Raw genomic sequence first — 26,500 nt, 5'->3', positions numbered from 1 at the left:
TTTTTTCTAAAATCATAAATCTATGATGAGTTTATTTAATCCCCTTTTGTCAGCTTTTCGTTCTTGTTTGATTGTCAAACAGCGTTATTAAAAATTATAAAAGATTGGAAAAATGCTCTTCATAATAAATATACTGTGGCCATCCTAATAGATCAACAGCCTTCAACTGTCTACCCTACGATTTACTTTTATTAAAATTTTAGTCTTATTGCGTTTCGGAAAGTTCGTTAAGGTTATTTAAAAGTTACCTGGAATATAGAGGCATCGTATAAAGATGGGCAACACTTGCAGAGACTGGGAAATAATGATATAGAGTCAATTCTTGGATCAGTGTTGTTTAATGTCTTCATTATCGATATTTTCTACTGTTATCAAGACAGTACGATTTATAAATACGTAGATGACAAAACCCTGTCTTACTGTGACAATAATGTAGATAATTGAAAAAAAATGACAAAATTAAATGAAAGCAATTCCGGACAAGTTCCAGACCATTGCTTTTGGGAAAAAGACAAAAAAATATAATTTTACTTTTGATTGAGAAGGCAATAACATTTCATGTGATGGGAATGTTAAAATCCTTGGGGTAACATTAACCTTTGAACTAAATTTTGATAAACAAATCTCATAAATTTGTTAAAAAAGTCTTAAAACAACTAAAACATTCTTAAACGTATTGGCAAATATTTAAACAGGTTGGAACGATTAACAGCCTACTTCTCTATGGCGTAAATACAAAATTTAATCCTGGTATCTATGATGAGTTTATTTTCATTCTTTCACATTTTAATTACTGTCCGGTAATTTTGCATTTCTGTAGTGAGAAAATACACAACAAAAAATGAAAAAAATCGGGGAAGAGCTCTCCGCGTCATATAATAGGATTATATAAGCAGCTATGAAAATTTACTTTTGACTTCTAAACTTCCATCTATAAAAATGCAGACTTAGAACCATTGGAATTGAAACATTAAAAATTGTACACAAGAAAAGTCTGAGTTATTTTCATGACCTAATAAATATCAAAACTCGACGTTAAAATTTTAGATCTTAGAATAAGCTGATATACCGAAAGTAAGAACTACAAGATACGGGCTAAAATCATTTCGTTATCATGATTATAGTGCTGCACAATTATGAAACGAGCTGGCAAACCACATAAGACAGGAACATTCTCTAATTCAATTTTCCAATCAAATACAGACCTGGAATTGCAGCGCATGTCAATCTAATGCATGTAATTAGTGCTTTGTGATTTTAGCTTCGCTTAGCTTTTTTGTTGCTTTTATGCTAAATTAATTCACTTTGATTTTATAATTTATCTGCGTGACCGGTATTATTTTATTTTGTTTATGGGCTAGATGTTTAATGTTTTGTTGTAATGTATGTATGTTTGCCTTAATATGTGTGTCTTTTTGCATGTAATTTTGCTTGTGTGTAATGTATTGTAATGTCGATTTCAAAAGCCCACTAAAGCTTGAGTTACTTTGTTTACAATGTTTCGACAATAAATGAAACTTTGATTTGATTTGATTTGATAATAAGAAATATATTAAGGCATAACACAGCACAGTACATACACCCCAAACTGTAATACGGTTATCGTGATATATTTCATGTTGTTTCTATTTAAGCAGTATTTTGTTGCATATTATGTCGTGTTGCTTTTATTAAAGCACTTATAAAACAATTATAATTTTTCCGGAAATGGTTAACTTTAAGATTCCTGAACAAATCTCTAACGAACCAATCTACCTTACATTTTTATTTTAGAGGTACTATTCAATTTCATGCAGACATCTTTTGGATTTTCCTTTCAAATGGGATGTATAGAGACACACACACTTTCATTTTTATCTATAAAGAAGTCACTTCTAACTATCCTACTACCTGTCGTTATATTTATTTTTGGCATTGCACAAGTCATATCTTCTTTGACTATTCATGACGTTAAAATACTAAATCCCTGGGATGTGTTTTAGCTGATTTTAGTCTCTGATGCATGATTTTTTAATATTAATTTTTTCGCTTTTAACTAGCGGTCAGTAACTGCGAGTTCTCTCAAATCGTATTTTCTTTTTAATTTGACCTGTTGATACTATTTGTAATGCCTTTTTATTATTTAATGTTAACATGGATCTTGTCTATATCCCAGCTTTGATTATTTGGAATTACTACAAATTTTCACTTCTTCGTACTATGAACATCAAACTTATTTTATTTCTCCTTAAATAATGTTAAATATTGCACCTGTACATGACGTTTTATCAAGCACTAATTGTATAGTTTTATTGTTGGTATTCACCAAATATGTACCAAGTGTTAGATTAGTTTTATTGATATTAAAGAAATTTCTTGGTATTCCAAAACGGAAGATTTTTTACACATAGAAGCTAGATCAAGTATACTTCACATCAACATTTTACCTGTGTATTATATGACGCAGGTTTTTTCAAAAGTGATGATTTTCTAAAATTTGATTAACATTTCACAATGATATCATACTTTAACTTTTTTAAACCTGTTTATTTAATTTTGACCTTAATTATTTATCCCTTATAATGTTTATTAACTATGTATTTGCATTCAGGTATCACATATCAAATTTATGCGTTCATTGTGTGTTAATTTTCGTTTCGTTTTAATGAGTTAAGCCTTCCAATTGATATTTTATAGTATGTTGTGATGTTATACTATTGTTTCAGAAAAGGGAGAACGTTTGGTACCATTAATACGTTCAATCCCGCTGCAAATGTTTGCACCTGTCCTAAGTCAGGAATCTGATGTAAAGTAGTTGTCGTCTGTTTAGGTAGTTCATACGTGTTACTCGTTTCTCGTTTTTATATAGATTAGACCGTTGGTTTTCCCGTTTGAATGGTTTTACAGTAGTAATTTTTGGGGCTCTTTATAGCTTGCTGCTCCGTGTGAGCCAAGGTTCCGTGTTGAAGGCCGTACCTTGACCTATAATGGTTTACTTTTAAAAAAATGTTACTTGGATGGAGAGTTGTCTTATTGACAGTATAGGGGGAGGGTTGGTATCTCATAAACATGTTTAACCCCGCCGCATTTTTGCGCCTGTCCTAAGTCAGGAGCTTCTAGCCTTTGTCAGTCTTGTATTATTTTTAATTTTAGTTTCTTGTGTACAATTTGGAGTTTAGTATGGCGTTCATTATCACTGAACTAGTATATATATTTGTTTAGGGGGATAGCTGAAGGACGCCTCCGGGTGCGGGAATTTCTCACTGCATTGAAGACCTGTTGGTGACCTTCAGCTGTTGTCTGTTCTATGGTCTGGTTGTTGTCTCTTTGCCACATTCCCCATTTCCATTCTCAATTTTATGTTTACTCATACCACATCTTCCTATATATATATATATATATATATATTTTACAGCTTTTATGTTTTACTTTTTGAAATATCTTACTTCCAATTGAATCATGGTCGGTATCCTGCTTGGTATTCACCATTTTTATTTCTTTCATAGCATCATCAATGTTTGCGACAAGAAGATAGATAGCATGTGGAGTAAAAAATGTCTGGTGTGTGGCATAATAGTCCTTCTGGCCAGCAAAATCCCATATGCCACATTCTACAAAATCTTCTTGTGATGTTGTTTGTCTTTCTCTCTTGGCATCTTTAAGAATTTCTCCCATTTTGTCAATTATCATGGCAGTATCAATGTTAATCACTTTTGATGAATCTTTATTTTCAGGAGACATGACACTAGAAATTCTATTTTCCTCGCTCAAATTTGCACTGTTTATTGTTTGTATATCTGGGTTTTCGAATGAAGTTGCATTGTTTGGGGCATTTTCCATCATACCGTTCTTAGATACCACATCTAAATCTCTTTCATGTGTTTGACCTTCTTCTTCACTATTTGTTCTTTGTAAAGGATCTTTAAATGGGTGGAGTTCGGAATTCTTTTCTGTTTCCAATAAATATCTTTCAGATGAAAGTGTTTGATTAGAGACTGTTTGTTTTGATTTTTCAGGTATGTTTTCAGATTGCACTATCATATTTATCCGCTTTATCCTTTCCTGCTTTTCGTTTACTACAAAACAGTTATAGAAAATTGAAATGTTTATAACAAAACAGGTAACTGATATTTGGAAAACATGCATGGTAATGACATACAGATATTGGAAATTATTATGAAAGAAAGTAAATCAATTTTTCTGGATAAAACAAAGTCTCCGCGAATTCAAATGTTTTTACAGGCTGTTGTGCAGTTTGTATGCATACAAAATATTTTAACGATAAGTTTTTATAATATATCCCATCAGCTGCATTAAATATTAGGTTTTAAAATTAGGGATGTAATTCGGTAAAAATTTACTTTTCGAGTTATCGTTGGAAATACAGAGCGATACTCGACAACTCTCTCGGTAAAACATCGACAAATGGAAAACACAAAGTTATACCACATTACGTATAATTGGTGGTTGTCTTTTGACGTAAATCTCAACATTATTACCTAAGACTAGATAATAGTCACAGGGATTTTATATCATAATTAATAGTTTATTTACTGCATGTACTTCTTATGTAAACTAAAAATAAATTAATCAATTAATGGAGAGACATCTATATATATGTTTTTTTTTACTCAAACAACAGTATTTCTTTTTTTATTTTTTATTTTTTATTTTTTTTTTATTTATCATATTTTATTGAATTCTGTACATTGGTTAGTTTTAAAACATCAAGTACCGGTACCTTATCCCGGCCTCGTTAACATTAGTAAATAACATATATATACAACTGTTAGTTTTTGTTAGTATTATGCATACAATTTTCCATATTTGAAAATATTATATACCATATCAGTAAATAAATATCAAAAAATGAAGTTTACCATTTAGATAATCAGCACAGTAGTCAGCACTTCGGTGTTGACATGAATATCAATTATATGGTCATTTTTATAAATTTTCTGTTTACAAAACCTTGAATTTTTCGAAAAACTAAGGATTTTCTTACCCCAGGAGTAGATTACCGTAGCCGTATTTGGCACAACTTTTTGGAATTTTGGGTCCTCAATGCTCCTCAACTTTGTATTTGTTTTGGCTTTTTAACTATTTTGATCTGAGCGTCACTGATGAGTCTTATCTAGACGAAACGCGCGTCTGGCGTATAAAATTATAATCCTGGTACTTTTGATAACTATAATCAAACATAATTATCTAATATAACAAATGCACAGGTTATGAAAAAATATATAATGTGAGTAGTTGATTTAATAAAAAATAAATATATATAAGCTATATATATCTTTAGGTATGTCTGCAGAATATTTTGAATTCAAAATTATGAAAAAAAAAGAAAAGAAAAGGAAAAAAGAAAAAAAATTAAATAAATAAGTGAATAGATAATTGAAAGATAAATATTCAATTTTAAGGAAATTAGAAGTTTTTTGTTTGTTTTGGGTTATTTATTTGCAGATATGAATAATGGAGTTCTTTCTCATGTAAGAAACAATATATCATATGACAATTCTATTTCTACTTATGTATGTACACATATACAATGTAAAACATAATATCTGATCATTCATCAAAAAGAATGGCAAAAGTATTCCGACTTTTGTCAAAAATTTCTACTCTTTTATTTTTAATAGCAATTAATTGTTCAGTGTTGTATAAAGATTTTATTTCACTTTGCACTTCCTGCATTGATAGAGATTTCTTAAAATATTTGCAGTTGAAAATATATATTGTTTTATCTGCATATAAATCAAATTTGCAGCATTCCCCCTAAATGATTTTGTAATATCCCCAAATAGAAAATAGTTTAAGGTAAATGGAACACTTATACCATTTGACAATAACCATGAGTCAATTCATCAATGAATGCTTGAACAATCTCACAATTCCAAAACACATGTACAATAGTTTCTACTTCTTCTTGGCAAAAAGTACAATTTGGGTTGTCAGTGACCTTAATTTTATTCAAAAAATTATTTGTACCTAAAATATGTTGATTTATTCTATATTGTAACCACTGCAGTTTGGTACTTTTTGTGACTTTAAAAGGTATTTCCGATTCGTAAAAAAACTCATTTGAGGATTAACAAAAGGGTGATGATTAGAACTTATTGATGCCTTTAAACATTCTCTGAGGGACGACATAGGTTGCAGGAGTAGATTTTTTAACTTTGTTACGTAACTTATAGTCCTGCTGATGAAAACAGTTGCTCTGACTGCACAGATGTGGTGGAATGACTAGGAAATGATAAGCTAAAAGTGTAAGACTTGAAAAGATGCTCTTGTTCATTACATGCATCTGTGCGAGGGAATTCAAAATGACAATTAATAGCAAACAGTCGAAACGTCTTCTAATTTTAATAAATATCCAATTTTTCGGGAGGTGTTTTACTTGAAAATATTTTTTTTAAGAAAAAAAATATTTAATTACGTTTGTACATTAAAAGATCTCTACGGACAAAATATTGTCTTTGTTCGTCATAATAGCAATATTTTCCTCACATATGATACGTGTATCATTTACATTGGGACTTTTTAATATTCTTTTTTTATTATATATATATTGGGTTATGGTGCATGGTGTATGGCTTATATGCTATTTATTTATATTGACGACGACTGCTGTTTAGCCAACTTATAATTCAGAAATGATAACGATGTCTTTTTTTAAATGCACAAATGTTGATTCGCAATACTATAACATGTATAAACTAGCATCCCTAATTTTTCAAATAATGCATTCATTTATTAATTTCATAAATTAAAGAAATCAATAAACGAAAATAAAGTAGGAGCATCCCCATATAAGTTTTGCTTTTTGTCAGAGTAAACACTGATCTAAATACTCAGATACACAAATCACCATTGAGGTGTTTCTTTTCAAATGGAAAGACCTTACTGTATTTGTGTCTGTTGAATGGTTTCGAAAAAAGCAACAGCTATCTTATAAAACATATATTATTGACATATTATCAAAATACTATACAGACAAAAGAAAAAAAAGACGAGGAATAAAGATAACCAGAAAAAACTTAAAAGGTCTCGTCAGCTATTATTGTTTAGTGACATGTCAAAGAGGGACAAAAGATACCAGAGGGACATTCAAATTTAAAAATCGAAAATAGTCTGACAACGCTATGGCTAAAATAGAACAAGAAAAAAGTAAAATCACAAAAATACAGAACTCCGAGGAAAAATAAAAATGCGACTGTCGTACAAGTGAAAGGTTTAGCGCTATAAAACCAGGTTCAATTCACCATTTCCTGCATTTGAAAATACCTGTACCAAGTCAGGAATATGACAGTTGTTTTCCATTGGTTTGATGTGTTTTATCATTTGATTTTGATATTCGATTAGGGACTTTCCGTTTTGAATTTCAATATTTTTGTGATTTTACTTTTTGCTACATAGAAATGAAAAGTTAAAAACTAAAAAGATGAAATCATCCCTTTTGTGCTGTATTGTTTTTCAGCCTACCCGCATTGTTAAGTTCTAGATGTAAGTCAGGATATAAGGCAGATTAAATTTATATGTTGTATCCTTTTTCTCAGGTTCGATATGCTAGATATACTATATATATATGGTATATGATATCGAATAGTTATTTCGCATTTGAAAGACACCTTTTCGGACTGTATTCAGGTTTTGTAAGAGTAATCTGGTTGTAAACACTGATCTTCTTAATATATAAAAGTGTTTTGGTTGTCAATGAGACAGCAATTCATCAAACTTCAAACGAAGTTGATGTTTACAATAATAGACAACTGTACGGCCTTCGACAATGGGAAGATTCCGTGCCGTACAGACGATATACAAAATATGCAACAATTCAATTGAGAAAAAACGTAAGGCCTTATTTATAACAAATCAATTTACGGAAAACAATTATATTAGATGTTAATCAACAAACATCTCTGAACTACAGGCTCCTGACGTGGGACAGGCAGATACATAATATGGCAGGGATAGACCTGTTTGTGAGCGCTTTTTTTTTAAAGAAGAGGTGTGATGTGATCAAGTAGAATATGTTTATTTTCTTTTTATTATGTTTAAATCGCTAAATATTGAAATGGTTCATGGAAACATTCCTTAAATTTGCCCTATACAAAAATATTCATAAAAAAAGAAATATGGTCAATATTTATTGCTATCGCCATTAATATTTATTTAGTCACCGTAGACTAATAGAGCTTTGTGTAAAACTATTTTTTATGAACAAAAAGAACAGAATGGTAATGTCGTTGTATAATATTCTAAGCAGTGGAATATATTGTATCTATTTTTGATGCAACAATAATTTTTTTCAATTTTGAATTTAGATTTCTTCACTTATGTGTCTAACAATCTATACTGAGGTAAAACATGTACTCAATTATTAGGCCAGTACAATAATACTACAGTTGGAAATCTAGTGACAAAATATTACCTCCCCTGTAAACACTGGAAACTAGATCTTCTAAATGTTTGTCAAATTTTAGCAAGGACGCTATCAATTATGAATTCACGGAAAAACGTTCTGGTAAATAGTAATAATACATAGTCCTATAATATAAGACTCTGGAGGTTCATATCATTTACATTCAACGTTTTTTATCGGATATTTTTTTTTTACTATCAATGTTGAACCCCAGAGTCTTATAAAATTTGTCATTTTTTCTCGTAGCAAAAATTTAAATTAATAATCCACTGCCAAAACAAATAAAATTATTAGGAACAACCTAAATATGAATGAAAGTAACTTCTTACCGTATTAATTGTTAAAAATAATGTTCCTAATCCATCACTTTTATCAGGAGTTGACAAACAATTTTTTTCACGCCATTTTATTTCAAATATATGTGCCTATTATTTATTTAAAGGATTTCGTGAACGAAACGAATTTGACGATAATATTTAGAACCAGTATAGAACAACGTACGAAAACACGACCAATTGTAATGGTGTCATGCAATAATTGAGATAACCATAAAAAGTGCTGAGAGATTAAGAATGGGGTTAACAGAATAGAGAACAATCGGCAAAAACATAAAGAATAAAAAAATATGGCACGGTTCTATTTTTACCCCCCCTCCCCCAGTTGAAAAGAACAATGTCCAAAATACAGTTATAATGTATCAACAAATTAGTAAAAATTATGTTTAAACGTTAATTATAGGTATAACTTATTCATTAAGTGAGTCAGTTTGTACCCAATAACTGTCTAATTTTGCCGACTTTCAAATGCAAATTCGCGAGTTCAATCACATAACGGGGGCGGGGGGGACAAACCAATCGTCTTTCACTAAAAATTCTCTACTCCAAGTTCTTTATTGAGCATCAACAGAAATTATGGGCGAGTTGTGAGAGCGGGCATGGTTATAAATGTCTTTGAAAATATGAGTTCATGTAACGGAGGCGTGCGAGCCAAATTCACAAAATAAATGTTCTCTAGTCAATAGAAAGGGCGATACGATGAATTTCTTTCGAAATACGAGTTCAAATGTTCATGAAATCTGCTAGCTGCTAACGGTATGAAGTTGCAATGTTCCATGAAAGTGCACCAGTAAGAGAGCGAGCATGGCAATACATGATTTTCCAAGTACAGCTTCATAAAACAATGGAGCTATTCACATTCACAAAATGTTCTTTAGTAAGTTGTTAAGCATCACAAGATATTGCTTTCAAGTTGTGAGAGCGGGCCATACATGTCCTTCAAAATATGAGTTTATACAACGGAGTGAGCAAGCCAGTTATCTTGTCCAAGCTGTTAAGAATGAACATAAATCAATTGCGAGTCGTGAGAGCGGGAAAGGCGATGATCCTTTAAAATACGAGTTCATACAACAGTGAGCGAGCCAATTTTCACTCACCAAAAGTTCTCTTGTCCAAGTTGTTAAGCATCAGTAGAAGTTAATTTCTCAGTAGTTGTGAGGGCGGATGAGTAGATAAATATCTTTCAAAATACGAGTTCCAACAACGGGGGTTAGCGAGCCAATTCTCATTCACCAAACGTTTTCTTGTATATATCAATAGAAATAAATAATAGCTGGCGAGGCAATATTTGTATTGCAAAAATCGAGTTGTTACAAAGAATAATAGCAAGTTGTTAGAGAAGAAAGTTCTAGAAAGAATGCAATTTAAATCTCTGGGTGTTTTTAGAAACTCGTCCACTAAATTTGCTCCTTTCTCGACAAGTACAGTTTTTTAAACACTCTGCACAACATTTACAAAAAGGACACCGACAGTGCTGAAAATCGCATCCTTCGTCTTTCTTTGTATCTGATTTATCTTCTATGAAGTTGTCTACGGTCAATGCATTTACAATTTAACATCTGATACAAGTGCTGGTGCAGTTTATGATATCGCTTATATATTTGCCGGTGGCTTTAAGCGACTTTTCATCCATGTATGTTGATCTCGCAATTTTACCTTTGTTTTTTTGTGTGATGTCTCATTGAAGGGCTTAAAGTATTATTATTGTTTGAATATGACAAGAAGAAAATAAGTTTTTTGGAAATAGTACATGAAGTCGTTTAAAATTATAAATAAGAAAAAGAAAGGTAAAAGTGGCCGCCAGATTAACAGCACAAGAAACATGAAAGATATTGTAATGCATAAATTCAAATTTATAAAATTATTGGTTTGCGTAATTTGTGTAATATTCATATCATTTGAATCACTTTTTAACATGTTACACAATACTTATACGGGTGCCGCATGTGGAGCAGGATCTGCTTACCCTTCCGGAGCACCTGAGATCACCCCTAGTTTTTGGTGTGGTTCGTGTTGTTTATTCTTTAGTTTTCTATGTTGTGTCATGTGTACTATTGTTTTTCTGTTTGTCTTTTTCATTTTTAGCCATGGCGTTGTCAGTTTGTTTTAGATTTACGAGTTTGACTGTCCCTTTGGTGTCTTTCGTCCCTCTTTTATAGTATCACATTTTACAGTTTATTTATTTACATTTGACCCCAGACTGCTTATTACCGGTGAGCTATGTATTAAATGTATAACTAGATATACATATATATTGAAATAATATGTGAATCTTTTTACAAAGCTTAGGTAGCAAGTCGACCAAGGCTTTACTCTACAAGCATTATGCAATTAACCCTAATCAAAATTGCGAGGAGATGTGGTATTGAAGCCGATGAGACAAAATAATGTTACATTAACAAGAGTTTAAAATGAAGTTGATGTAAGCAGTTTATACCACATGGCCTTCCACGAGAGGAAAAAAAACGCTGTAAAGAAAGTAAATCGAGAAAGCCAACGGGACATAGCATTCATTTATACAACCATCCTTTACCTTTTTATGATTACTAAATGGACGCCTCTTAAGGGTTTAGAAAGATTGATGGTAAGCTTCCTTTTCTATTGATGACGAAATAAAAATGAATTAAATCATTTCAACATTTATAATCATCTTAAAGTCAAAACAAAATTCGTTTTCTCATGAATATTCTGGAATATGTACAACTGATTAAAATTCGGAAAGACCTCCGGAACTTCTCGTACTTGATCCGCTTGACAATTTGAAATAAGGGGGGACAGTTTGAAAAGTGGTTAAAAAAAAGGATATAAATCCAACATATGATAAGGTAAGACATTTTATTTATTATTTGAGATGATCATTTGAAAGGATAGTGACATAAGTAAACTTAAAACTTCCGTACACATTGTTAAATTGTCGTTCAAAGTTCCCACAAAAATTCGTTTGGAATCCACTACGAGAAAATGGATACTTGTTATAAGACTCTGGGGTTCAACATTGATAGTAAAAAAAAATATCCGATAAAAAACGTTGGATGTAAATGATATGAACCTCCAGAGTCTTATATTATAGGACTATAATAATACATTGAAATAAAAACAAAACTTCCACTCAATGTTATCATTTTCTCCTTAAGTAGCAAACGACGAGTTCAGCAGACTATAGAAGCTTGGTGTAAAACTGATTAAAATGTTGCTATGCGAATACATTCCTGGAGTACCAACTTCAATTAATGTTTTAACAGTCTGTATTCCTCTTTAAAACATGCCAAAGTTTCGTACATATGTAGGACTCAAATCTATGGTGGGTTCCAAATCTATGGCAGATTCCTAATCTATGGTAAATGTGACGTCATGCCATCTCAAATCTATGGCAAGTTTTGTAATTTCCAAATCTATGGCGGATTTATGTTGTTTCCAAATTTATGGCAGATTTTGTGCAAATGTAGAATAAGGCAGTACATATACGATCACTAACTTGTCTTAAATAAGTTGACATATACGACAACGGGATCATGTCTAAATCATTTGTGAAAAAAAAATCCATAATGGTCAACCAAATCGTGATGCCAAACATAAAAATGTGTTAAAGTGATATACCATAATACCGAAATAAGGATTAAAATGATCTGGAAAAATAAGCATTTCTGAATCTGTGCATTGTACAAGTTTAATCCATTGATTAAAACAACTAGAAAAAGTCCTTTAACAAACAAAAAAGCAGTTTTTATGAAAAATAAAAAATTAAACAGTTTGACTTTTCACATAATATTTATTTTAGCGTTAATCAATCTTTTTTACTGGTGAGGATTTGAGACAACTTGGTGGTATCCTGTTATTTCATTTTCACTTTAAATACTTTGCTAGCCGTAGACGCTAAAATATTTACTATAACTCTATTCCCAAAATATTCACTACTAAAACAGCTGTGCCTTTCTTCAATGCGGGATTCGGACGGTATATCAAATAATTGTTATCCGTCCTAGGCCTATAGATAAAAGATCACATCTTTCTTCAATGTATCTGAAAATTGTTCTAGAGGGAAATTTTTTAAACACAGGACTTGCTGAAGTCGGCGACGACTTATTTATGGCGTTATTTTATTGTGACGTTATATTTTACTCCTTTTGCCGGAAAATTACGTAATTCATAAATATGCCATAGATTAGGAGAAAACAAAAACCTACCGTAGATTTGACGTTTGTAACGTCATATTTGCCATAGATTATGAATCTGCCATAGATTGGGAACCCGCCATAGATTCGAGTCCTACATATATATACATCAAGGCAAGAGGAAGTCAGGAAAAAAATTCCAAAGGAATCGATTGGTATGCAGCAATTTTGAAATTATAAAGACACGAGTCAAGAGCAGACAGGTGTGCTCGATAATTTTGGTATTTTTGGAACACTCAAATCGTATATTTGCATGTACATTTCTAATAACACAAATAAGCTACTAAGCAAAATCAAACAGACCTTATCACGATGTAAACATTGAATAGGAATAGATCGAGAAGACCACAAATACTTGTAAAAAATTCGAGGGGAACCTTTTCTTAAAATTGTATACAGAATAAGAAAGATACCAACTTGTTAAAAATAGTTATCTTTTATTTTTTAACATGCACAGACATACATTTAAATGTTTATATTGACGAAAAGACAACAGTTCATCATTTTATGTACACGAGTCAAGAGCAGACAGGTGTGCTCGATAATTTTGGTATTTTTGGAACACTCAGAAAATTGGTGACCCGAAAGAACATTTGATTTTGTATGTACATGATTTTATTTTCATTTTTTTTTTTATCAATATGCAGCAAAGATTGGCAGTTTCTAAATTTCAGTTTCACGAGCATCAAAATTAAAGCAATTATCTCGATACTAAGACACTTAACATAAAACATCGTATATTTGCATGTACATTTCTAATAACACAGTTTAACAAATAATTTCTTTAAAATGTACGATTATCATTTAGAAATAACTTTTGATCAGTATCGTCACCGGTATTGTTTTATTATTGACTTTCACGATTCTATCATAAGAAGAGTGAATTTTATTTTGCTTTCGTTCACTGGAAATCCAACTGATTAATAAAGAAATGAATAGTGACACATTTTATTGTGGTTAATATAAATATTAGTTTCTGTAGCATTATAGTACTCTCAATTTGTGTAAAACTACTTATTCTTAATGACCAAAAAGAACAAAAGTTTAAAGAGTTTGTATTATATTCTTACAAAATTGGAAAAATATTAGCACATTTTTATGCGACAACAAATTTTGGAATTTTACTCTTTTATGTTTATTAATCCATTTTGAGGTATCAAATGTACTTAATTATCAGGCCAATATAGGCATATTAATTAAAAAAAAGGAAATTGTCACTATTTATTGTTATCTATTACATATAAGTTACCGTAGCATTATAAAGCTCTCAATTTGTGTATAACAATTCATCCGTACCTAATGAGCAGAACTTTAAATCTACTGTATAATATTTAAACAAAAGAGAAATTGTTGTCACTTGTTTTTATGAGGCAATAACTTTTGGCAATTTTAAACTAAAATATCTCCTCCACTTTTATATCTAACAATCCATCCTGAATAATGAGAAGAACTCAATTATCAGGCCAGTACAAACATATTATATAATAAAAAACAATATACATTGTCATATATACAAATAAGTTGTCGTAGACTACATGGGTCGCCAATTTGTGTAAAACTATTTATCCAAATAGAACAGAATTTGAATGCCGTGGTATAATATTCTAAGAAATCTACCATATTTGATTTTTTTGTTCATGATGCGACATCAAACTTTGCAATTTTAAACATTTTTTTTCTCTCACTTGTATGCCTAACAATCCAATTTGAGGTAACAAAAGTACTATAGGATAAAACACATTTTTTCTTCAGGTTATTGATATGTGAAATCTGGGGCGGCTAACTCACAAACTGAAAAAAAGTCGAAATAAATTTTACGGACGCCATCACGAGTTGGTTGACCGTTATGGAATAACCGTTTCACAAATGATATCGGATATGTTCCTTGCGTCGTAACTACAATCCCCTTCCCTTTCATGAATTTGACCTACCGAATTATACTATTTATCGGATTTGTAATCACATAAGCAACACGACGGGTGCCGCATGTGGAGCAGGATCTGCTTACCCTTCCGGAGCACCTTAGATTACCCCTAGTTTTTGGTGGGGTTTGTGTTGTTTATTCTTTAGTTTTCTATGTTGTGTCATGTGTACTATTGTTTTCTGTTTGTCTTTTTCATTTTTAGCCATGACGTTGTCAGTTTGTTTTAGATTTACGAGTTTGACTGTCCCTTTGATATCTTTCGTTCCTCCTTTATGTGAAGTTTGTGAAATAGCGACCCAGAACAAATGTGTGTAATCTTTATAATTCTTAGCAGAACATTCGCAATTTTTAATACACTTTTTTTTCTTCATTGTCATCTATTTACCATCAAATGCATGATGAACATGCCATAATTTGAAGCGATAAGTCACGAATTAATCTTCAGATTGAGAGTTTATATTCGCATGGCGCCATGTTTGCCATGACATAACTCTGTAAGATCATTCTTGATATTTCGCAAAATTTTATGGTATTCAAATTTGATACATTTTCCAAGCTTGAATGCATTATTTTCTTTTTCTATGCTTTATAAATATACGATGATGGGGTATGAGTGCCAATGAGACAACTCTCAATCCGTGTGACAATTGGTAAAAGTAAACCTTTATAGGTCACAGTACGATCTTCAACGGGAATCCTTGGCTCACACCGAACAGCAAGCTATAACAGGACCCAAAAATTACTAATGTAAAACCATTCAAACTGGAAAACCAATGGGCTAATACATATAAAACAAGAATGTGTCCATAGTACACGGATACCCTACTCACACTATCATTTTCTATGTTTAGTGGACCATGGGTAGGAAACTGTAATTTGGTATTACAATTAGAACAATCATATCATAGGTATCATGTATACTAAGTTTCAAGTTGATTGGACTTCAACTTCATCAAAATCTACCTTGACCAAAAACTTTAACCTGAAGCTGGACGGACGGACAAACGATCGAACGAACGGAACCAAAGACCAGAACACATAATGCCCTCTACTATCGTAGGTGGGAAATAAAAACGACAAGCGAGAAACACTTATGAACTACATCAACAAACGACAGCTACTGAACCTCAGATTCCTGACTTATGACAGGTGCAAACAAATGCAGCGGGTTAACACGTATTAACAGGTACAAACCTTCACCCTTATCTGCAACAATAGGGTAACATCACAACTTTGAAAGACACAATATAACATATCAATTGAAATGGCTTAACCCAATCAAAAGACACATTAACATACACCGAACGAATAAATTTGATCTATGACAAAGTGTAAATACACAATCAATAAATTCAAATAAGGGGTTTATGAATAAAGGCAACAGTAGAACACCTCTGTGAGATGTTGAACAACAATAACCTTGAACAAAAAGCCGTCAATAGAACAATGTACAGAGGTAAATGAAAAATAATTTTGTTGTTATGTATACAGTTTAAATAGAGAACGGATTTTTTTTTACAAAATACAAAATAAATAATTTTGTTGTTCATAATACAAAAACAGAAGTGAAAATGTATAGTCAAACCTTACACTTATCAAAGCTGGTGTATATTAAAAATAAGAGAGACGAGATATAATCTAAATAAGTAAACATTACATAACAAAAAGAATTACAAATACTATCAACCGTAAAGTAACAGGTCAACTTAACAAGAAAGTACGTTTTGAGAGTACTCCCAGTTACTGACAGCTAGATAAAAGCCAAAAACAATTAATATTAAAAAAAACATGTACAGAGACTAAAATCAACTAAAACACATCCTAGGGACTAAGTATTTTAACGTCATGGACAGTCAAAGAAGACATGACGTGTGCAATGCCAAAAGTAAACGTATCGACAGGCAGTAGGTTAGTTAGGAGTTAACCTCTGTATAGAAAAATGAACGCGGAGGTGTATTTATACATTCCGTTTGAAGGGAATGACATTTAGTTGTGTTTTAATTAACTGTATTAAAAAATATTTACAACATTGGTTAAAATAACCTATGCTAATAAGTTTGTTTAAAGGTTTGATGAGTTTACAAATATCACATAATGATTAACGCGCTTTTAGTACAATATTAGCATAAAATTTATGATGTAAAATGTTTTTAATACGTTTTCTACAGGTAAAGCCAAATTTACTCATTAATCTTGTATACTAGTCAACAAAAGAAACGATACATGACTTTTTTTTTAATTTAAGATACAGTTTTCCCTTCATTGGACCAATATTGAAAGTAGTAATACTTAATCATTATGGAAATATAAATCCGTTTAAAAAATATTTGTTTTGCCTTCGTGATGATTTTTTTGCGAATTTTTTTTCTTTTACAAAATTTACATAAAACAACAATTTCAAAAACAGAAGTTCCAACTAATGATGCCAACCTCTTATTTGAAGGTAAAGACAGTGTTTGCCATCTATTTGTTTTTAAAATTCAATGATACAGTTTCTTCGTTTATTTTTTAAGGAAAGTTTGGCCCCACGAGAAATCGTTAAAATGTACACATTATCAACTGATTTACCATAGACAGTATGTGTAAAGTGATATTCAAAAAGCGGTAACAATCTTAAAACTACATGTAATCCGAAAGGTTCCAAATTTACTGTGTGTTGTTTTCACTTTTTAAAATAGTGTATCTCATTTTGTTTTATATTTGATACTTTTTGAAGAATTTTATTTCACAGTCGTGTATCGTTTCTTTTGTTTACTAGTATATATATGAACGAATTTAGTAAAAGTTTTAAGTAATGTATGGTAACGAAATCTGTGACTAAATAATTTACCAGTAATGCATTGATTACGTCCGTTAAAATCTATGACATCACTACTCACACGGGCATAACAAACGAGTTGGGATACATAAACACCGTATGATGGAGCCAAAAGAATTCGCCGTCTAAAAAAGGAAAATTAACAATAGGGAATGAAACATCGTCTCTTTTGTCGTAAATTTTAGTATTGAGTTTCCCTTTAGAAGTTGAAATGTCTAAATTTAAAAAAAGGACAACTAATCTTCTGTTTATGTAACATTAGGTTTTTAACCTGTATGTATTGTTGAATGTATTAACCAAATGTAACAATGACGTGTCTTTACTGAGTATGGTCATAAACTGAGATTCATAGCAACACAGGAATACATCTATCAAAGAGGCGCAGTTAGCGCCCATCGGAATATCTACCACATTTCGATACACTTTATCGCCGATACGTAAATATATATTATCCACCAGAAAATTTAAAGCTTCAATCATATCTTAACATTTCCAGTAAGTGTATCTAGCATACTTTCCTTTTGTGTTACTGAAAAAGGCTTTATACCAGTTACAGCAAATAAAAATTTGCAACGAGATTTTTCAAAAGACCATTTTATTAAACATGAAAACTATTTTTTGTAGAATAACTTTCAACAGAATTAAAAAGACCATCAAAAGTATGTATTTTATCTAATTTTTAACACTCCAAAAGTATTTATTTTCATAAGGTTTATTAAAAAATTTAATAAAAAGTTCTCTGATAGTAGTAAGAGAGGTAGTTAGAAGCATTGATAGTTAAGTAGTATAACACCTACCAGATGCGGAGATGAAACGGAGTATAAATGATGTTTTTGTGCAATTTAGGTAACCAGTACATAGTACTTTCAAATTTTCGGAAGAGGCGCTCCGCTGGGTAGTGGCAGTGATATGCTTGTTTACAATTTGTCTCTCTGAGAAGCGTACGGACTGAATGTAGAAGAATTGATCATTTCGTTTTAGAGAACTTTCATGTAGTATATGCGTCACACAACCACTACATCATTGACTGCTTTATTAGCCAGTATAAACACAGACCGCCTTGCGAGTACTTAGAGTTCATTGTTTATAATATAATTCTATAAATGGGAATAGCATGGACCCTGTTACAAATTTCAGAATTGTTTCTAAAATGAGATATACCAATATCAAAAGTATTCATAATTTTATTCAATCAACTGTCTAGAGAATTTTTTCAGATTCTTCACGTTTACACCAATTTTTACAGTATTCTTTAAACATATTGTAATATGTTTTTCAATCTTCATTTGTTTAATACCCCTGGTACACATGAATGTGTATAACGCATGAATAGATCAAAGTGAAAAAAGTTTCGGAAACATGGTTAATCGAAGCGTAAACAAAGGGGAAACTGTAATAGACGAATCCAATTCAAGCAATTCAAACAAATAAAGCAAATCATTTAAGACGAATCTTTGAGAATTAAAACAGCAATTAGCCTTTTCCTTTTGTCCTTTCATTGTCATTGTTAGTGCAGCCATTGTCAACGTTGCTCTGGGCACATTTTCACAATCTTCGGATATATTTTTTCTTTTCTTTTAAAAATATTTAATAGTGAAATCTCATTTTATTTAAAATTTGAGATAAATCCTAATATATGATAAATAAAAAAATATTAGAAATTTCGTTTTTTCCCTGTCCTTTTCCTGTCGTTGTCCTGTCATTTGCTCAGTCATTATTGTACAATGTAACCTAGCATGCAGAAGTAACGTGCATTAACTTTACACAAACAATGGCGACGCGCCAGTTTCACGTTGACGCGGAAGTAAACGTGAAACAAAATGCCCATTTACTGTTTAAGTCTACTCAAATTCTGGAGTTAATGCAGAGTAAACGCGGCGTGTACATAAAGTGCATGCGAGCAATCGCCGCTTTTACTTTGTCTGTGCGTCTGCATGTATTTGTTTGTCTTCACCAACCTACAGTATGAAATCAACAGTACTAGATCCCAAAACGTTGTTATTGCTTCTCTTTATAAGCTATAAGAGTTAGCGACACATGGTTTTTTCATCAATAATTTTCTCGACAAGTCTCAACTGTAAACACTGGACACTTTTAATTTGCAAAACACTCATTTGCAAATCCGCCGCCGCCTCAAACAAGAGCTACAATATCATGCATATAACCAAAATGTGCGGAATTACATGGGATTCAATAATTTCATTGGTTTTATACTGTTACTTTCATATTTATTTTGCGATTTGAATTATAAAAACATGGGATTTTCAATATCCCATGGGACAGGGCAAAATCCCATGGGATTTACCTTTATCCCATGGGATTTTGGTTAAATCCCATGGGATTTGTTTTTGGTCCCATGGGATTATTGTAGTCCCATGGGATATTTGTTGTCCCATGGGACAAAAAAAATCCCATGGGATTTTTATCATCCCATGGGATTTTTAATATCCCATGGGACAAAATAAAATCCTATGGGATTAAAATTATAAATATATATATATACATATAAAGTTATGTGTATGTTACAATGAATGCTGTTTGGTAGTAAAATGTTTTAAATGTATACAAGGTTTTTTTAATATTTTATATATATATATATATAATTTTTTTTTAAATTTTGTCACAAACATGTTTTTTTATTTTGTTTATATGACAATAAAGATTATTCTTATTTTGCAATGTATAATAATAATAATATTTAACAGTCAAAGAATAAAGTTCTTTCACTGAAACAAAATGATGAAATTTCTAAATAAATGAAATAATATTGTTTTGAAATCTTTGTCTTGTTTATTCTATTATGAAAAATAGAACTGAAAAAATATTTCATATTCTGACTGAATAGTTCACTCTTTTCATGAGGTAAGATTTTCTTTGTTATAGGTTCATTGCAATACTTGTATAGGCAAACAATTTGAATTATATATACCTTTGTGGTGTACATAATAGTATGCTTATATTTGCAAATTTATAATATAAACACTTTTTGTTAAAGTTTTTGCTTTCTTTATTCACAGCTTGCTATGTACAATTATTCAGTCCACTATATAAGAGTGAAGTCAATAAATAATTTCATTCACTAGAATATTCCTGCAATTCTTAGACAAAATATTTTTTCAATCTGCTCTTCAAAGATCTTCCCCAGTACATCTTTATTGAATGGAGAGATTCAAATGAGAAGACAAAGCAAGTTTATTTGGACAACAACATTCTAATATCTTGTTCATTCGTTCCATCTTTCCATTGATAATTACATTGTTGTATTTATATGATCAAGTTCTTGTGCATCAATGATAGTGATGATATGACTCCTTTTTGTTTATAGTCATCATGTTGAAATTTCCTCTTTCAAATAATGTAGGAAAAAACATGTTCCATTTCAAATTAATAAAAAAGTCGCACCATGGAGAAAAATATCAGCTTTAACTTTTCCGTTCAGTATTGATCTGTGAATGATGACCATGAAAATTGAGATGTCTGACCTACAAATACACAAACTCAAAAATTATCAGTGAAGAGATCAATAAAATGGCTATTTTATCATGTTTATGATTAATATGATAAACTTTCATTTAAATATTCAAGTACTAAATTACAGAAATCGCTTAAATTTTATAATAGTTTAGTTAAAGTACAGCTTATTTAAAATTATAATGAAAAATATAGGCCACCGATGAGTTAAATAAGATATTACATTTCTAATGCCAAAAAATGGCATTTTTGCACCAAAGGGAGATAATTTGGAGCTTTTTCAATGATATATGCATTTTAAAAGTCATCTGGGGCCAAACCCAATTGATTGTTTTGAATGATTTGGTGTACCATATGATAAAAGTTATAAATAAAATGAGTTATGAAAAAAAAAATATTAAACATTTTTCTGAAATTGTTATACCCTAGAGCCTCCTTAAATGTCATTTGATCTCTATTGGAGAAATGTCTCATTGGAAATCAGACTGCTAAGTGTTTCTTATTTTTATATCAACCCAGCCATATTATACCTGTCAAATATCAGGAGCTTGTACATAGTCCAGTGGTTGCTGTTGGTTCATATCCTTCATTTTTATTTTTCATAATTTTTAGTTTTTATAAATTAGTCTGGTATATTTGATGTTTGAATTGATGCTCTGTTAGTCTGTTTCAAATTTGGTTAGTGTTGACTTTTATAGATTACTATAACATGTATAGGGTATGGGTTTTCTCATTACTTACAGGTCATCAATGGCCTCTAATAAGTAATTACAATGCTTACATCCACTAAATTGAACTCTGATGGATAGTTTTCTCATTCATCATTCCACATCTTATTTTAATAAATATTTAATCATTATTCAAGAACAAAAACTTTTATAACAGTGGACTTACCATTTAGGCTTTGTTGACCTCTGTAAATCTTATTTTGTTGATAATTTCTTCTGTTTATAGTTTCCCCTTTATCTTTCATGTTCTTGCCCTACACATAAAAGGGTAAACATCATTTAATGACAAAAATAACTACTACATGTATTACATAATTAGTAGGCAACTGAAAATTTTGTCTTATTCGTATATAACATCAACTTACTCATCATTCTTGCCGTTCAATATCATGAATATTATCATTATTCTATGAATATGAGGTCACAGTAAAATTAACCTTGGCAGGCAGACATCTTTTTTTATATGATACCTTGTAGTCATTCCATACAACAAGTAGACCTATGCTTAAAAAATCTAAGGCCAAAATTAAAAATATGTTTGTTTCCCCTCCCCCCACATGGGTCAAAAATAAGCGGCCGGGTCAAAAAATTATTTTCCACAAAAAAATCGAATTTATTTTTTTCCTGAAAATAATTTGTTTCCATTTTTGGAAAGTGCTTGAAAGCAGAAGGATTGATAATCTAAATAAATACACTCAAATTGAGCACAAACAACTGATAAGTGGCCTGGACTGGACAAGTCAAACCATTCATGTGACCATGCTATGACAATCACATCCAGTTAAAAAAAAATAGAGGCTCTCAAGAGCCTGTGTCTCTCACCTGTTAATGTGTTAACTGATGTCGGCCATCTTCGTTGGTAGGCGGGGTCATCAGACACTTTTTTTTTAATAGATACTCTAGTATTATGATGGTGGCCAAGTTTGGTTAAATTTGGCCAAGTAGTTTTAGAAATTATTTTATACAAGTTACAAAAATGACGAAAAGTTGTTCAATATTGACTATAAAGGGCAATAACTCCTTAAGGGGTCCTCTAACAATTTTGATCATGGTGACTTATTTGTAGATCTCACTTTGCTGAACATTATTGCTGTCTACAGTTTATCTCTATCTATAATAGTATTCAAGATAATAACCAAAAACTGCAAAATTACCTTAAAATCACCAATTTTAGGGCAGCAACCCAACAACAGGTTGTCCAATTCAACTGAAAATTTGTGAGGGGATATATCTTATTCTGATGGACATTTAAATCTAAAAAGATTTGCCCTAAATGTCTTAGTTTCAAAGATATAAAGCAAAACCTGCATTTTACCACTATGTCCTAATTTTAGTCATGTCAGCCATTTTGTTTGGTAGGCTGGGTCATCGGACACATTTTTTAAACTACAAACCACAATGATGATTGTGGCCAAGTTTGGTTAAATTTGGCAAAGTAGTTTCAGTGAAGAATATTTTTTAAAAAGTTGATGAAAAGTTGTTAAAAATTGACTATAAAGTGCAATAACTCCTTAAGGGGTCAACTGACAATTTTGGTCATGCTGACTTATTTGTAGGTCTTACTTTGCTGAACATTATTGCTTTTACAGTTTATCTCTATCTATAATAGTATTCAAGATAATAACCAAAAACTGCAAAATTTTCTTAAAATAACCAATTCACAGGCAGCATAGCCGCAGCAACCCATCAACAGGTTGTCCGATCCGTCTGAAAATTTCAGGGCAGATAGATCTTGACCTCATCAACAAAATAACCCCCGTGTTAGATTTGCTCTAAATGCTTTGGTTTTTGAGTTGTAAGCCAAAAACTGCATTTTACCCCTATGTTCTATTTTTAGCCATGGCGGCCATCTTGGTTGGTTGGCCGGGTCACGCCACACATTTGTTAAACTAGATAACCCAAGGATGATTGTGACCAAGTTTGGTAGATTTTGGCCAAGTAGTTTCAGAGGAGAAGATTTTTGTAAAAGTTTACGGACGACGGAAGCAGGACGACGGACGCAGGGCGACAGACGACGGACGCCAAGTGATGAGAAAAGCTCACTTGACCTTTCAGGTCAGGTGAGCTAAAAAGAACCTGCCTTCCTGGTCAGTTTACAAAGGGTAGACCCGGGGGAGGGAAAACAGACATTCTTTTAAACGTGGCCTGATAAAATGACAAAACCAAGAAAACTTATCATTGACCAAAGAACAATAAAATGTGGTCATGGTATATATATGAATCTGCCATTCAGACATGCACACCTTACAATTGTTTCATATCTACCAAATATAATCTACCTGTAACTTTAAACATATGATAAACTGACAAAACAATGCAGTGTTTCATTGACCAATGAACCATGAAAATGAGGTCAAGTTCATATAAAATATGACAGACAGCTAAGTGCATCTTACAATTATTTCATTCACTAAATAAAGGGGCCTTATTGCTTACAGTATCCGGAAAATAGACCAAACCACAAAAACTAAATATCTTCAAAGTTCCTTATACCCTGCCAATCTGTTATGGTTGTGCCTGTTCCAAGTCAGGATCCGATAATTCAGTGATTGTCGTTTGTTTATGTGTAACATATCTGTTTTTCAATTTTTTTTGTACATAAATTAGGTTGTTAGTTTTCAACTTTCAACTTGGCTATCATGTGTTAAATCATACAAGTGTTGGGAAAACAGGAAGTTGTCGAGTGATGAATCTGAAAATTATGCATCACACAGTATAGCTGACTTATTTAACCATGTTAACCCTGAAACCAAATTTCAGAAATCCTTCTATTGTAGTTCCTAAGGAAAATGTGACGAAAAATATTCATCGGATGGACTGACTGACGCAAGGATGGATGAACAGACAGGGGTAAAACAGTATACCCCCCCCTTTTTTTAAAGTGGGGGCATAATTTTAATACGGGGCTAAAAAAAAACATGCAAGATGTCAAAACAAAAAGAAGTAACCTAATTCTTACTTGTTAGGGGCTATTTATTTATTGTCGGTTATACATATAACAATACAACATATTAAAGGTCTGTCATGTCTGTAGAGCTTTTATCCGACAAACATATATGACAAACACAATACATTTGTACATGAAACATAAAGCTCATCACTGAGATAGTAGTCTCAGATAGAGGGAGGCGGGGTCAACCAAACTCCCCTATTCAATCTGAATGTAGGACAGAAAGTCACAGTCAAAAAGTCACACAGCTGTCACAGGACAAAAAGTCACATTTTAGTTTTGAGATTATTTTTCTTTGAACAAGAAAACACTCTTTTTGTATTTTTCTTGAAGTTTTATATATACATGAACATGATGTAGCAACTTTAAATTAAAATTTATTAAAAACAAATAAATCAGTGCATTAGGTTTGTGCACATTACCATTACATTTGCGCACAAAAATCACTACGCTTAAGTGCAGCTTTTGATTACATTTGCACGCATTTTTTAACATGTAAATATAAAAAAAAAGATATGGTATGATTGCCTTTTACAGCTGACTATGCTGTATGGGCTTTACCTCGGGCTTTGCTCATTGTTGAAGGCTGTATGGTGACCTACGGTTGTTAATGTCTGTGAGATTTTGGTCTCTTGTGGACAGTTGTCTCATTGGCAATCATACCATATCTTCTTTATATTGGCTTATGGTTGAAGGCCGTAAAGACCTCTAGTTGTTAATGTCTGTGTCATTTTGGTCTCTTGTGGACAGTTGTCTCATTGGCAATCATACCACATCTTTTTTATATTATGAACAATTTCCTAAAATTAAAAATGAATATATGTATGTCCCGAGATGTATGTATGTAATAAAAAGAAGATATTTCAAAATCTTTTTTCATTTATATTCAATCAATTGTCAACAAATTGTTTGTGACTTTTTGTCCTATCAACTTTGTTACTTTATGCCTAAGTTTGACATGTGTTTGACTTTTTGTGGGAGCTTTTTGTCCTGTGACTTTTTGTCGGAATGTCCTGTGACTTTCTGTTCGTTTACCTTCCTTCTTAATCAGTGAACTGAATAATTGTTTTTTGCAGAAGTCCGGGGCGTGTTAAAAAATCACATGTGCAAGTTGAGAGTCAACACTTACACAGGGACACAATACTTTTTCAGAATGTCAGCAAAAAAGAATTACTGGTGACAGGGGAGTGTAACCGATGAATTGATCCTGAATCAGATAAGATTTTCCCAGTACGTCTAAACACCGCTCAGGAGGACCTCCTGGGTGCACACATGCAGGGCATACAAAGTGCACTCATGACAGACCCTATATATCCGCCGTATCTGCAAACATGATGAATGTATATATTCGTTATAGATCGTCATACACTTCTCATTTTAGAGTTAAATTTGCAAGCAACCTCTTAAGATTTTAAAATAATAATGGCTACTAAAAAATATATTATTGCCCCCAATTTTCGCAATTTTTTCGCCATATAAAATGTTTAGGCGACTGTGCTTTTAGTGAATATAAACGATGACGAGGCCTCACGAATAAATATAAATATGAAATATACTGGAACACGATTAGCATAGATCGAGCAGCAGAGTAAACTTCCACATAAATCTCGAAGTTATTTACGCCGGATAATATAGACTGTGCTCAGCCTCCTGAATAAAGTTGTCAAATACATTAATTTATGTTTTTTTACTTCTACA

At 31.7% G+C, this 26,500-nt stretch overlaps 1 long non-coding RNA gene across 1 annotated transcript; it reads right to left on the bottom strand.

The window, feature by feature from the left end:
- Positions 1 to 20,376: 20,376 nt before the first annotated feature.
- LOC134705257 (uncharacterized) lies at positions 20,377 to 26,095 on the bottom strand. Its single transcript, XR_010105514.1, has 3 exons — positions 25,932 to 26,095; positions 22,019 to 22,106; positions 20,377 to 21,135 (listed from the first exon to the last, which is right to left on the bottom strand). It is a non-coding gene; the product is annotated as an uncharacterized LOC134705257 (long non-coding RNA).
- Positions 26,096 to 26,500: the final 405 nt, after the last annotated feature.

Source organism: Mytilus trossulus, chromosome 2, assembly GCF_036588685.1.
Source record: "Mytilus trossulus isolate FHL-02 chromosome 2, PNRI_Mtr1.1.1.hap1, whole genome shotgun sequence".
Classification (NCBI taxonomy): Eukaryota; Metazoa; Mollusca; class Bivalvia; order Mytilida; family Mytilidae; genus Mytilus; species Mytilus trossulus.
Note: the sequence above shows the minus strand (reverse complement) of the source record. Positions and strands in the feature narration are given on the sequence as shown.